We start from the raw sequence: 15211 nt of genomic DNA, 5'->3' as shown, positions 1-15211 counted from the left end.
ATGCACTATAAACCCCGTTATATGAAACATTAACTTCCGATATTATTTTAATATATTTCAAACGAATGTTACCAATATAAGAATAACATATATTAGTTATTATCGCGATACCAACGACGCTCTTCAAAAATTGTTTATAGTTTTGTATCAATTTAGTTCATTGAAACAGAAAACAAAATAGAACAAAAACTTGCCGGCTCAATTCATTTATCGTGGGTTCTCTCTCTCTCTCCTCTCTCTCTCTCTCTCTCTCTCTCTCAATATGACAATAGGATTTGGACAGTTATAATTTCAAAGACATTTTCTTTTGAATGTTTCTCAAAATAGAACATCATCAAAGTGTTTTCAAACTGTAGGATGTTTCCATATGATGCATATGGAAGTTACTTGTATTCCCGCCAAAATGTGTTAAAGGCGGGAGAAATTGAGTCTGGGCCAGTCTCGCTTGAGTAAGCGTAGCCTCAACATTGTCACGTGCACTGCTGCTCATCATGTATTGAACTGTGTGAAAATACAGCTATTGCATATTACTCATGTTTGAGTATACCCAACCTGCTTACATGGCGCAGTGATATAAGGACCTGGAAGCCTTCAAGATGTCGGGTGCAAGATATTCAACAACACCAAGAAGAGGGGCCCTTCGACGGGCTGCACGTAGCCGCACCAATGGTGGGAATGAGGACCTTCTGAGTGCCATGGCAAACCTTTTCTTGCAGCAGCGACAGAGCAGTGGTGCCCCCTCAGGTATGAGAGCAATTATGCCCGACAAATCGTTACGAAAGGTCACGAAAGTATTTCAGGAAGTGGCGTAGGTCATGCGATTGGTTCCATTGGCAGGGTTTCAATGTGCTTTGAAGCATTCGTTTGAACTGCGATAATCAGTTACAAAGGGCATTGGACGCTTGTTGCACGTCCGATGAATGGAAAGCCCTTTCTCTACATCAGGCATTGGATGCCGTCCAAGAAGTAACTCAAAAGTCTGTGAACCGTGCAATTCTGTGGGATAAATTTTTTAGTGCACAGCAAGGGCCTATGGAACCCGCGAAGACAAATGTACATCGGTGTCAGGAATTGGCTTTAGATTGTGCTTTCCGCTGTCCTCGGTGCCAAAATGACATGAGTGACTATATGCTGACTCACAGGTTAGCCAGTGGTTTAAATAAACTGCGGATTGAAACAAGAAATATCTCCAAGGACTACGAAAAATATAACAGTGTTACTCCCAAAAAAATTACTACAGAAGTAGTGTGAAATATATGAGGCAGCTGAAAGGGATAGTGGGGCCAGCAAAATTAACCAGAGACTCATTACTGCCAAGGTGGGTAAAGAATTGCTGCCCTATAATAATAATGAAACAGAACATAGTGATGTTGCGGCAGTAAAATCGAACTTTCGTCGACAAAAGGATAGTAAGCTACTCATGTCAGGTAAGAGATGTGATAATTGTGGACGCATTCATGAGGAAAATAAATCTAGCTGCTATGCAAGTGAAGTGTGTTGCCACAACTGTGGTGTAAAGGGTCATTTAGCTAGATATTGCAGAAAAAAACGTGCAAGTAACAAGGCAGCAGGCATTGAAGTTGACCATGATGACGACACCATGTCAGTGACGGCATGCACATTAGTGCAGCACTGTGGGGTCCAGCAGGTGACAGCATTGGCGGGAAAGCTACCGCATGTGCGCGTAAAAGTTGAACATAAAATGAGGCGTGATGTACCAATGTATGAAGCATTTATTGATGCTATTGCCGATACTGGGGCTGAAGTTTGTATTATGGGGGAAAAGGTTTTGCATCAATTAGGACTGAAAGTGAAACAGTTTCATCGTTCGAACGCCAGGGTTAATCATGCAGCCGAAAAAAACCCATGAAAGTACTTGGTAGTGTGCGTTTTACAATTACATTGGGTAGAAATAACGCTCTAAGAAATAGAGGTGTTAGTAGTGTGCGGTGTCTCTAGGCTATACCTATCTATAGATGTATGTAAGGGTTTAGGATTAGTGGATGCAAACTTTCCCCATCATGTTAAGGTAGACAGAATATCAGTAAATAATATTGGTAGGGAACGGCCCAATAGTGTGGATGGCAATGACGTCACCAGTGATGGGGGCAACACCCATGACGTCATAGAGTTGCCGTTCTCCCCTCAGGAGGCCAATGTACCTAAGCTCAAAAGGTGGATTTTGGAGCGTTTCTCTGGTACGGTATTCAATACTAAACGGAATCCATTACCGGTAATGAAGGGAAAGACACACCATATCCACCTTCTCCCTGATGCAGTCCCATACGCATGCCATACGCTAATTCCAATTCCCAAACATTGGGAGCAAGAGGTAAAGAAGCAGCTGGACGACGATGTAAAACTGGGAATAATCCGCCCCGTTCCTACAGGAACTGCAACCGATTGGTGTGCGCGAATGGTAGTAGTAGCTAAAAGGAATGGAAACCCAAGAAGAACAGTGGATTACCAAAAGCTAAACAAATATTTGCAAAAGAGAAAAATCATAACATCAACCTTTTGCCCCGTTCGACATGGCATTCCCATGTGTACCTGTGCGTTCATACAAAACTGTAATAGATGCCTATTCTGGTTTCCATCAAGTGGAATTAGATGAGGAAAGTCGGCACCTGACTACCTTCATATCCCCATGGGGTAGGTACCAGTATTGTAGGACCCCAATGGGACATGTCTCTGCCTCGGATGCATACTCAAAGCGCTTTGATGATGTAATAGCGGACATTCCGAGAAAATCTAAATGTGTCGATGATGTTCTCCTATATGATGATACTGTGGAAGGAGCGTTTTCATCACGATAAGTTTTTTTACAAGTATGTGAAGAGAACGGAGTTACCCCTCAATCCTGATAAATTTCAATTTTGCCAACGCGAGGTAGACTTTGTAGGCTATGAATTAGGTTGGGACAATTTCAAGCCAGGTGAGGAAAAGTTGTCTGCAATCAAGAGCTTCCCAATGCCAAATCAACCAATCATCACTGACATAAGGTCTTGGTTTGGCCTCGTAAACCAATTGGCACCATTTGTGGCTACCTCTCAACTAATGGAGCCCTTTCGAGACCTCCTAAAAAAGTCTACCAGTCGAAAGGTATACTGGGATGAAATGTTACAGAATGCATTCAAAAAGACTAAAGAAATTTTATGCAATTTGATTGGGGATGGATTGGCCAATTACGATAAATCTAGGCGAACTGCGGTAATCACTGACTGGTCGCGTGATGGGATGGGATTACTGGTGTTACAACAACATTGCAGTTGCGAAGAGGATAAAGTCCCATTTTGTTGCAAAGGGGAATGGAAGCTGGCCCTCTGTGGAAGTAGACATTTAACCTCGGCAGAAGTCAATTATGCAGTCGTTGAAGGAGAGGCTGCTGCCGTGGTATGGTGCTTTCAGAAAGCTAGATTATTCCTACTGGGATGTCTCAATATTATCCTTGTTACTGACCACGTCCACCTGGTCAAAGTGTTTGTGATAGAGAATTGAAAGACATTGCAAATCCTCGTTTGCTTCGATTAAAGGAAAAAACATGACAATACAGTTCACAGTTGTAAAACATTCCTGGGCGAAGAAAAACTCAGCAGCCGATACTCTTTCAAGATACCCAGTAATCAGAAGCCCAATAAATGCGAGTGACAGTGAGATGGGGGAGGAGGTTGAGAATTCGTGCGTTGCAGCGTTGATCACGTCGCTGAGTGATGACGTCATAACCCTCGACTGGAATTCTGTTAAAAAAGCTGCTGAAAGCGATGTGGAATATCAGCTGCTAAAGAGTATGGTAGCCGCAGGTTCTTGGCCGGTATCAAGAAATCTAGTCGATTCCAGCATAAAGCCGTATTTTAACGTACGGGACCGACTTGGCATCGTGGACGAACTGGTGGTGTATTCATATGATGAAGGGCACTACGTTCCTAGTAATGACCCTGAATATCCTTTTCAACAGACGGTCACGGATAAGTTTCAAATATGTGGGAAAAACAATATCTGGCATATGCAGATAGGCTTACTGGTTGGCTGGAAATTGCCTTCTTTTCCAAGTGGTGCTACTTCTGCTAAGTTGATCCCACTCTTCCGACGATACTTCATGCAGTGGGGTGCCCCGGAAGAAATTCTTCCCTTGACGGTGGCACCAATTTGGTAAGCACTGAAATGGCTAGCTTCCTACAGAAATGGGGGGTTAGGATGAGAATATCCTCAGCCCATTACCCCCAATCCAACGGGAGGGCAGAGGCAGCAGTACGTACAGCAAAAAGAACCATTCAAGATAACACAAGAAGCGACGGAAGCCTCGACACAGATAGTTTTGCAAGAGCCATTTTGCAATACAGAAATACGCCCCTAAGAGACATCGATAAATCGCCGGCACAATTAGCCATGGGACGACAACTCAGAGACTCAGTCCCCATGATTAAAAGCTATCATAAGATAACAGAGCAGTGGGCAGACATTATGATAGACAGAGAGGAGAAGATGGGCAGACACTTGAGAAATGTCAAGTTCCGTCATGATTCTAGTGCAAAGAGACTCCGCCCCTTGCAAACGGGTACCACAGTAGCAGTGCAAAATGTTGTCTCTAAGGCCTGGGATCGTATTGCAAAAGTCATTGAAATGAAAGGAGACCGCCAATATGTCATAAAATTAGATGGTAGTGGAAGAATATCAACGAGAAACAGAAAACATCTTCGGGAAATAAGAGTGCAGGATTCCCCACCTACTCGTTCACTTTCCCCCGCTGATTCGTGTGCTGACCGCCAACCCAGAAGAGGGACGAGGAAAATAAATCCTCCGAGTTGGCATAAAAACTACATTTTGTGATTTTTCAATTATGTACAATTTGATTTCTCTTTAGTTATGCACATTTTTTTTGCACTGAATATGTGACCATTTTGTAATAACTTGTCAACTTCATGCAACTAAATGTCCTACTTTGCAATGAGCACGTAATTACGTTCCACTTATATGATTTGTTTTTTCTTTCATACAACACCATTTTGTCGTCAGTATGCCTTACACTTCTCTTCTGTATAATTACTTGATAAACCTTCAATTTCATGAAAAGTGTAATACATTTATTCTAGAGAAGGGATGTAGGATGTTTCCATATGATGCATATGGAAGTTACTTGTATTCCCGCCAAAATGTGTTTAAGGCGGGAGAAATTGAGTCTGGGCCAGTCTCGCTTGAGTAAGCGTAGCCTCAACATTGTCACGTGCACTGCTGCTCATCATGTATTGAACTGTGTGAAAATACAGCTATTGTATATTGCTCGTGTTTGAGTATACCCAACCTGCTTACAAACTCAACATCGGTTTGAAGTCGAGATAGGCATACATAAATTGCTGCTTGCTGTTCAGTCAGCAGCAAGGGTTTCTTGCTTAAATAAACTAATGGTAGCCATTTAAAAGGAATTTTTCATTATATTCTAGTGCCAAGACTTCCTTCTTAACGAGAGAGATCGCTGCCCACCAGAGTGTCGGGATAATTGCCTATTAACCTCGATAATTTGAACTGAAAAATGGATATAGCGCAACTCTGTATTGACTACAACCAAAATTTGACTAAAAAAAAGACCTTTGAATTACCTGCTTATCATTATTTTATATTGCTTTTCCTTTCATCTTCCAATATTTCATTCTATTTATTTAAAAAATATATTTAGCATTAGTTATCTTATGTTGAAAACCGTTAAAGGCACCACAGCTGGGTGGTAGGGACCTTCCCTCCTCCAGGGAACCCCCCCACCCCCAAAGGGGAAGCCTGTAGCCATTGTAGTAGTAATTCAGACGTTTACTTAGTTAGTAAAATTAATTAGTACGTGCAGAAACGTAAGTAAAATTATATAATGATGATAATCGTACAATCTCTGTAAAATGTAACCCATAATGAAAGCCATTTTATGAAACGATATATATATGAAATTCTTGGAGGAACAAGTGCTACAGTTACAGCGAAGGTAGCATTATGCATAATGTCTGTGGCTTGTAGCCTTGAAACTTTGTTTATATTATTATTATTATGTAAAAGGACATTAACTATATAGACTTCGAAATAAATACCAAAAAAGGAAAGAAATCGAATATTTTATTATTAATGCAATAATCAATAACACTGGACTAGGCCTAGCGGTTGTAGAATGTCCACGAACACATTATCTTGAGATATCAACAAATGAAACGAATATATTACAGAGAGAGAGAATGTTGGGGGGGGGGGGGTGAGTTCTCTGGTGCTTTTGTCTATCGTAATTCAATAATTACCGTTACGTTAAAAATAATAAATAAAAAAAAAACAAAAAAAAACGTAAAACTTAAACTTGATCTCTCTCTCAATAAAACCATTACCTTCACGCCTATGAATCCAAAGTGCTAGTAGCAGACACACATTATTATTATTATTATTATTATTATTATTATTATTATTATTATTATTATTAACCTGAGGTAACAGAAGATAATAATAGGAAACAGAAAAAGTAGATCACTTATTTGAAACGAAAAAACCTAAAAAAAAACAAATTAATGAATAAATCGACAAAAGTGTAATATAATATCAAATGGAGGGAGACTGTTCACAGTCCTACAGGAACTTTGGAAATAAGTTCCACAGATATATATATATATATATATATATATATATATATATATATATATTATATATATATATATATATATATATATATTGCAAGAGACAATGCATATTACATGACGTATACATAGGCCTAGGTATACTGTCTTGTTAGGTATACAGGAAGAGTTAGAGAGGGATTTATTCGAGGCTTCAGGAAGAGTTAAAGATTCATTTGATGCGTCAGGAAGAGTTAGAGATTCATTCGAGGCTTCAGGAAGAGTTAGAGAAGGATTCATTCTAGACTTCAGGAAGAGTTAGAGAGGGATTCATTCGAAGCTTCAGGAAGAGTTAAAGATTCATTTGAGGCTTCAGGAAGAGTTAGAGATTCATTCGAGGCTTCAGGAAGAGTTAGAGAAGGATTCATTCTAGACTTCAGGAAGAGTTAGAGAGGGATTCATTCGAGGCTTCAGGAAGAGTTAGAGAGGGATTCATTCAAGTCATCAGGAAGAGTTAGAGAGGGATTCATTCAAGGATTCAGGAAGAGTTAGAGAGGGATTCATTCAAGGCTTCAGAAAGAGTTAGAGATTCCTTTGAGGCTTCAGGAAGAGTTAGAGAGGGATTCATTCGAGGCTTCAGGAAGAGTTAGAGATTCATTTGATGCGTCAGGAAGAGTTAGAGATTCATTCGAGGCTTCAGGAAGAGTTAGAGAAGGATTCATTCTAGACTTCAGGAAGAGTTAGGGATTCATTCGAGGCTTCAGGAAGAGTTAGAGAGGGATTCATTCAAGTCATCAGGAAGAGTTAGAGAGGGATTCATTCAAGGATTCAGGAAGAGTTAGAGAGGGATTCATTCAAGGCTTCAGAAAGAGTTAGAGATTCCTTTGAGGCTTCAGGAAGAGTTAGAGAGGGATTCATTCCGGGCTTCAGGAAGAGTTAGAGAGGGATTCATTCCGGGCTTCTGGAAGAGTTAGAGAGGGTTTCATTTGAGGCTTCAAGAAGAGTTAGAGAGGGTTTCATTTGAGGCTTCAGGAAGAGTTAGAGAGGGTTTCATTTGAGGCTTCAAGAAGAGTTAGAGAGGGACTCATTAGAGGCTTCAGGAAGAGCTAGAGATTCATTTGAGGCTTCAGGAAGAGTTAGAGAGGGATTCATTCGAGGTTTCAGGAAGAGTTAGAGAGGGATTCATTCGAGGCTTCAAGAAGAGTTAGAGAGGGATTCATTAGAGGCTTCAGGAAGAGTTAAAGATCATTTGAGGCTTCAGGAAGAGTTATAGAGGGATTCATTCGAAGCTCCAGGTAGAGTTAGAGAGGGATTCATTTGAGGCTTCAGGAAGAGTTAGAGATTCATTTGAGGCTTCAGGAAGAGATAGAGATTCATTTTAGGCTTCAGGAAGAGAGAGAAGAATTCATTCGAGGCTTCAGGAAGAGTTAGAGATTCATTTGAGGCTCAGAAGAGTTAGAGAGGGAGTTCAATTCGAGGCTTCAGGAAGAGTTAGAGATTCCATTTGGGAGCTTGCAGGAAAGGAGTTAGAGAGGGATTCATTCGAGGCTTCAGGAAGAGTTTTATTAGAGATTCTTTAGGGGCTTCGGAGAGTTAGAAGGAGGGAATTCATTTCGGAAGCTTCAGGAAGGAAGTTAGAGATTCATTTAGGATTGGCATTCGAGAAGGAAGTTAAAGATTCATTTGAGGCTTCAGGAAGAGTTATTAGAGATTCCATTCGAGTTCATTTCAGGAGAGTTAGAGAGGGATTCATTCGAGCTTGGCATTTGGAAGGCAGGAAGAGTAGAGCATTCAGGAATTCCATTTTAGAGGCATCGAGAGGTTAAAGATCATTGAGGCTCCAGGAAAGAGTTTATAGAGGGATTCATTCGAAGCTTCAGGTAGATTTAGAGAGGGATCATTGAGGCTTCAGGAAGAGGGTTAGAGTTCATTGAGGCTTCAGGAAAGAGTTAGAGAGGGATTCATTTCCGAGGCTTCAGGAAGAGTTAGAGATTCATTTTAGGGCTTCAGGAAGAGGTTAGAGGGAGGGATTCATTCAGCTTCAGGAAGGTTAGAGATTCATTGAGGGCTTCAGGAAGAGTTAGAGATTCATTTGAGCTTCCAGGAAGAGTTAGAGAGGGATTCATTCGAGGCTTCAGGAAGAGTTAGGGTTCATTTGAGGCTTCAGGAGAGTTAGAGAGGGAGTCATTCGAGGCTTCAGGAAGAGTTAGAGATTCATTTGAGGCTTCAGGAAGAGTTAGAGAGGGAGTCATTCGAGGCTTCAGGAAGAGTTAGAGATTCATTTGAGGCTTCAGGAAGAGTTAGAGAGGATTATTCGAGGCTTCAGGAAGATTAGAGATTCATTTGAGGCTCCAGGAAGAGTTAGCGAGGGATTCATTCGAGGCTTCAGGAAGAGTTAGCGAGGGATTCATTCGAGTTTTGTTTGGTTATAGGTGATCTAGACAGTGGATTTTATGAGAATGTCTGGAGAATAAAAGAGATAAACATTATCTGTCATTCATTCGAGGCTTCATGAAGAGTTAAAGATTCATTTGAGGCATCAGGAAGAGTTAAAGATTTATTTGAGGCATCAGGTAGAGTTAATGATTCATTTGAGGCTTCAGGAAGAGTTAGAGATTCATTCGAGGCTTCAGGAAGAGTTAGAGATGGATTCATTCGAGGCTTCAGGGAGAGTTAGAGATGGATTCATTCTAGGCTTCAGGAAGAGTTAGAGAGGGATTCATTCAAGGCTTCAGGGAGAGATAGAGAGGGATTCATTCGAGGCTTCAGGAAGAGTTAGAGATTCCTTCGAGACTTCAGAAAGAATTAGAGATTCCTTTGAGGCTTCAGGAAGAGTTAGAGAGGGATTTATTCGAGGCTTCAGGAAGAGTTAGAGAGGGATTCATTCTAGGCTTCAGGAAGAGTTAGAGAGGGATTCATTCGAGGCTTCAGGAAGAGATAGAGAGGGATTCATTCGAGGTTTCAGGATGAGTAAGAGATTCCTTCGAAGCTTCCGGAGGAGTAAGAGAGGGATTCATTCCGGGCTTCAGGAAGAGTTAGAGAGGGATTCATTTGAGGCTTCAGGAAGGTTAGAGAGGGATTCATTTGAGGCTTCAGGAAGAGTTAGAGAGGGATTCATTTGAGGCTTCAGTAAGAGTTAGAGATTCATTTGAGGCTTAAGGAAGAGTTAGAGAGGGATTCATTCTAGACTTCAGGAAGAGTTAGAGAGGGATTCATACGAGGCTTCAGGAAGAGATAGAGAAGATCATTTGAGGCTTCAGGAAGAGTTAGAGAGGCATTCATTCGAGGCTTCAGGAAGAGTTAAAGATCATTTGAGGCTTCAGGAAGAGTTAGAGAGGGATTCATTTGAGGCTTCAGTAAGAGTTAGAGATTTATTTGAGGATTCAGGAAGAGTTAGAGAAGGCATCATTCGAGGGCTTCAGGAAGAGGTTAAAGATCATTGGAGGCTTCAGGAAGGAGTTACGAGAGGGATTCATTTGGAAGCTTCAGTTAAGAGTTAGGGATTATTTGACGGATTCAGAGGAGTTTAGAAGGGAATTCATTCGAGGCTTTCAAGGAAGATTAGAGAGGGATTCAATTCGAGGCTTCGGGAGAGTTTAGAGATTCATTTGTGGCTTCAGGAAGAGTTAGAGATTTCATTTGAGGCTTCAGGAAGAGTTAGAGAGGGATTCATCGAGGCTTCAGGAAGAGTTAGAGAGGAATTAATTCGAGTTTTGTTTGGTTATAGGGGATCTAGACAGTGGATTTTATGAGAATGTCTGAAGAATAAAAGAGATAAACATTATCTGTCATTACATTCGGAGGAAACGATAATCGTCGAGTTTGTAATGACAATATTTGTGAACTGATTTTGACTGTAACGATGTTGTAACAATTATCGGATTCTCTTCTCTTTTATCAAAGCAAAAAGAATTTAGCGTAGTCCTCTCTCTCTCTCTCTCTCTCTCTCTCTCTCTCTCTCTCTCTCTCTCTCTCTCTCTATCTCTCTCTCTGTCATTTTTTATAGTAAGTGGGAAGGAAAAAGAGGCTTAACAAATGAAGTAATGATTATTATTTTTTTTTTGTCTAGATTGAAAGAGGAATCATTTGGCAGGTTGTAACCAGATATAAATCCTTGATTGCATTAATGATTCAACATATCGATGACCCCTCCCCCCCCCCCACACCCCAGCCTCCATTATATGAGGTGAAAATAGCCCGTGAAGAGCTATCTAGGAGCCTCAACTTAAACAGTGTGTAATATTTTAATATCGTCACGAATTTTTTTTAATATTAAGGTTTCGATAAAAACCCCCCACTCAGGGAAACAGTGTTTAGCGTATTTAAACCTCAGTTTTGAAAAAAAATAAAACCGTTTTAGGGTAAAAGTCTTGTTGTTTATTAAACTAAATCAATAGTTACCTTACATGGACGATGTTGGATGCAGCTGTTGAAATTCTCTCTCTCTCTCTCTCTCTCTCTCTCTCTCTCTCTCTTCTCTCTCTCTCGATCTGTAGGCCTGTAGACTACTAGCGCTTTGCTGTAACAATAATTTCCCTTGTTAGTGGTCGTGTGAGCGTTAGACCTAAGAAATCCCAGTAAACGAGGAGAGAGAGAGAGAAAGCGCCGCGCTGCCTTCCCATGGTAGAAGATAAAACTTTTCTTCCTCGAAAGGAAAGAAAAATTGGGAAGACTTTGAGGAGAGAGGAGGAGGAAGTCAAGTTTAATAAAGTTTCGAGGAGAAGAAGAAGAAGAAGAAGAAGAAGAAGAAGAGAAGAAGAAGAAGAAGAAGAAGAAGATCTAAGAAGAAAAAGAAGAAAGGCTTTGTTTTGATGCTTTCCTTATTGAAGTTCAAGAATGATCTCGGCCGTTCAATGCAAGAGGAAAGAAATAAAATAGAAACGTAAAACATTGAAACACTTGTGTTCTTCAGAAGAATTGAGAGACAATAGGCAATTCAGCAACAGCAGAAATAAACCCAGTGACCTCACAGTTAAGAACTTGTGGGGCTGCCCTTTACAAACTTTCTCCCGAGGTCTTAGCCGCACTGTCCAAATTCCCCTACCTGTCAGGTTACTTCCTCGCTTAGACTGATTGTAGCGGGTCAAGGCATCCAGTTGCGTTTCCCTCTCTCTCTCTCATATTTCTTTAAGGTTTGCCGCTCAAGTGAAAAAGGCAATAATAGAAAAAGGGAATCAGGGAAAAAGAAATAATCCGGAACGAATGGGGAAGAAAGGAACTAAGATCACTCAAATGAAGTATATAATATATTATGTTGAGGATGTCGTTCATTCATTCTCTCCCAGAGAGAGAGAGAGAGAGAGAGAGAGAGAGAGAGAGAGAGAGAGAGATATGGTTCTTCATTGTATTATAAAAATTCCAAATTCCCTCATTAATCTCAGGATATTTTTCATCCGTATCATTTTCTTCAATTTTAAAATCTTATCACATCACAAAATCCTTCTAATATCTCAAGTTATATTTTCATCCACATTACTGACCTTGGTCGTTAAAATCTATCGACATGTCACCTCAAGTTAGGTACCCTCAAACAGGGGGGGCATTTCAGTCTTTCCTACTTTATTTCGGGGCCAAAGGTCAGATGGACCCTTACCCAAATTAGATTTTGGACTGGAATATTTATTCAGCGAAAGATGCCTCATTGGGTCTTCTTTCCATTGTTTACGATTCTTTGTCTTACTCTTCTACGTCGGCTTCATTGTATGTGATATTTTAGGGTTAAAGGTTTATGTTTGGTCTCCGTCAAAACGTTGATTAATTTAGATTGTCTTTTTGAGACATTTCTGAGTTTTCAGACCTAATTTTCTTCTGTAGGAATTTACCAAGTACTTTCTCCGCTCTTATCGAGTTATAGGATTCTTTTGTAAAGATGAAGAACAGTGTAATATAATCTGGAATGTTTCAGAATCATGCTAAATTTACTCATTCAAGTTACGAACGTAATGCATAAAATATACCATCTACTTCAAGAGAGTCTTTGCCTCGTGAGAGGAGACAACTTCAAATGGAGCAAATATACCAACATATGCATTCCCGTGTGTGCGTGTGTATGTTTCTGTGTTTGTAACGCAGCGAAGGACAAAAACGTCCTTTGGCAATACCCGAAATGCTTTTCCTACAACCACGCCGGGTGGGAGACATTTGCGGAGAATGGGTACCGAATTGTGGGGGGGGTGGGGGGGGGGGGGGGGGGGGGCGGGGGGGGGGGGGGCGAGATGTTGTGCAAGGGGTGGGCCTTTGAGGGGTCACACTTTCGACGTTTTTGGTATAAAAATGCTGAGTATTTCGAGTACTGAAGAACACTGTGTATATTGTTCCGATAACTGGAGAACACTTTGTTCATTGCTTTAATAATATTGAAGAAAACATTGAAACGGGTCATTCTCGTGTCGCTTCGGAGGAGGAGGAGGAGGAACAACAACGAGGAAGTCTTTCACATGAGGAAAAAACGGTCGAACATTTCACGTCTCTTGTTTAAGAGTAGAGATGAGAGAGAGAGAGAGAGAGAGAGGCAGGCATTACTTCGGAATCTTTGCAAAGTTTCTTCCTCGGTCTCTAACTTGCAACCCCTTTCATTCCTTTTTGCTGTACCTCCGTTCATACTCTCTTTTCTTCATCTTACTTTCCTCGGCCGTCTCCTCACAAGTGTTACATAGCATAACTGTAGAAGGTTTGCCTTCTGTTACACTTTTAAAGCCTTTTTACTCTATTTCCGTTTCAGCGCTGAATGGCCTCACAGGTCCCAGCGCTTGCCCCATGGCCTCAATTTTATATTCGATTCCATTCCATTCCATTGCTTACCCACCACACAATTGAAAGTTATCTTGAGTTGTGATATTCACGTGAGCTCTGAAAATGCAGTAAGTCCGGAGATTTGATTGGCAACACCACATGAATATTGGTAAAAAAAATGATGTTGGGCTTTAGAATTTGGGTGGTAAAGGGTATATTATTGCCCTTTGGAGTAAAAAGTAAAATAGTAAGTTCCTATTTCAAAGGGATTTTGATTGACCTTGAACGTTGGAAATTGTGCTTTCGTCTCAATCCCTTTACTAGTGGACTCTGAAATGAAGACGGTGGCCATTTGCCAGCAGAATGCGAGGCCAGACGACCTTTTCCACACGAAGGCGCCAACAGGTTCCCACCGACCGAATTCCAGGCCCAGTCGAACACTCGTACAGATTCCAGCTGAGGAGAATCGTGTATGATTCTTAATCCAATCTTGATTCTCAGCGCTGGATTCCAGGATGTGACTGATTGGGCCGTTTGGGTTTTTCCAGCAACGTTGGATTCATCCAGCTGGGAATTGGAGTTTTAGAAGGAGGAGGAGGAGGAGGAGTAGGAAGAGGGTGAGGGGGAGGAGGATCAAAAGGGGGAAAAGGGGGAAAACGGAAAAGAAGAAGAAGAATGAGGAGGAGGAGGAAAAAAACAAAAAAAAAGACTATGATGAGAGAAGGGAATCTCTCTCTCTCTCTCTCTCTCGTAAACGCGGTTTAATAAGAGCGATTAATAATGACACTGAGAAAACTCGCCAATAAACAAAGCGCTGATTCTTCTTCTTCTCCAGAAAGAAAAATAAATTAGGTCTTTTTCTCTCTTCGAACTTTGCAGTTGGAATGTTTCTTCAAACATCTCGTCAACTATTTTTCTGATAACAGACGGCGACTTCCAAATGAACCTCGAGTTATTTGCAGTTAAAGAGTGAAAAAAAAAAAAAGGATCGGTTGCTGGGAAAGTTTGGACTAAATGAAATGAGGACCGATACGAAATGAAAATCGAAATAAAGAAAAAGGAAAAGTGATGTGACAGAGAAGGATAGAATAGAGGTGCCAGGTACCGCCAACTGGCACAGCAGTATTTCTTATGGGATGCTTCTTCTTCGAGAGTTGAAATGTCGAGAAACTAAGCTATTTATTATTTCATTTCTTTTCAACAGTGGCACGTTTTCTTTTGGGGTTTACTGCTGTTAGACTCCTCGCATGGTGCACTGTAAGCACTCCTATAGGACTATATAGTCTAATCAATTTCATTCCTCTGGCATTCCTCAATAGTGACACCTCCTCAGGGGGTGAGTGCCGTTAGTAAACTTGACATGGGGCACTGTAGGCGTTATTAAACGTTTGCAGCGTCGTTCCTTCCGACCATAACTGCATCTGAACTGTTTAGCCTTTTACTTCACCTCTCTATTCGCTCTTCCTTGCTTCAGTTTTGCTGTCCGGCCACTCCAACTCCCTCTTTTTACTAACTTAGGCACTGAATGGCTGAAAGCGGCCCCGCCCCCCACCCCCGAGCCCCCCACCCCCCCCCCTGCTTGGCATTATAACAACTTCCCATAAATCAAATCAGCAGTGGAGGTGGGGGGGGGGGGGGGGGGGGGCGCAGATATGAGTCGTTTTCATTGAGCATAACACTTCGGTAGGGACATTCATTCAGATAAAATTCAGGCTGCCGACCCAACCACTATTCGCCTGCTCATCTGTAGGTTCACCGAGAGAGAGAGAGAGAGAGAGAGAGAGAGAGAGAGAGTCCCATCCTCCAGGCCGTCTAATAACTTATGTACCGGAAACTTCTAATACGTTGTAGAACAGCTCGACATCTCAAACTCACACCGCCTTCTCTTCGGAGTCTAGCTGTCT

The sequence above is a fragment of the Macrobrachium nipponense genome, chromosome 25 (genome assembly GCF_015104395.2).
Source record: "Macrobrachium nipponense isolate FS-2020 chromosome 25, ASM1510439v2, whole genome shotgun sequence".
Classification (NCBI taxonomy): domain Eukaryota; kingdom Metazoa; phylum Arthropoda; class Malacostraca; order Decapoda; family Palaemonidae; genus Macrobrachium; species Macrobrachium nipponense.
This window is presented reverse-complemented; position numbering follows the sequence as displayed.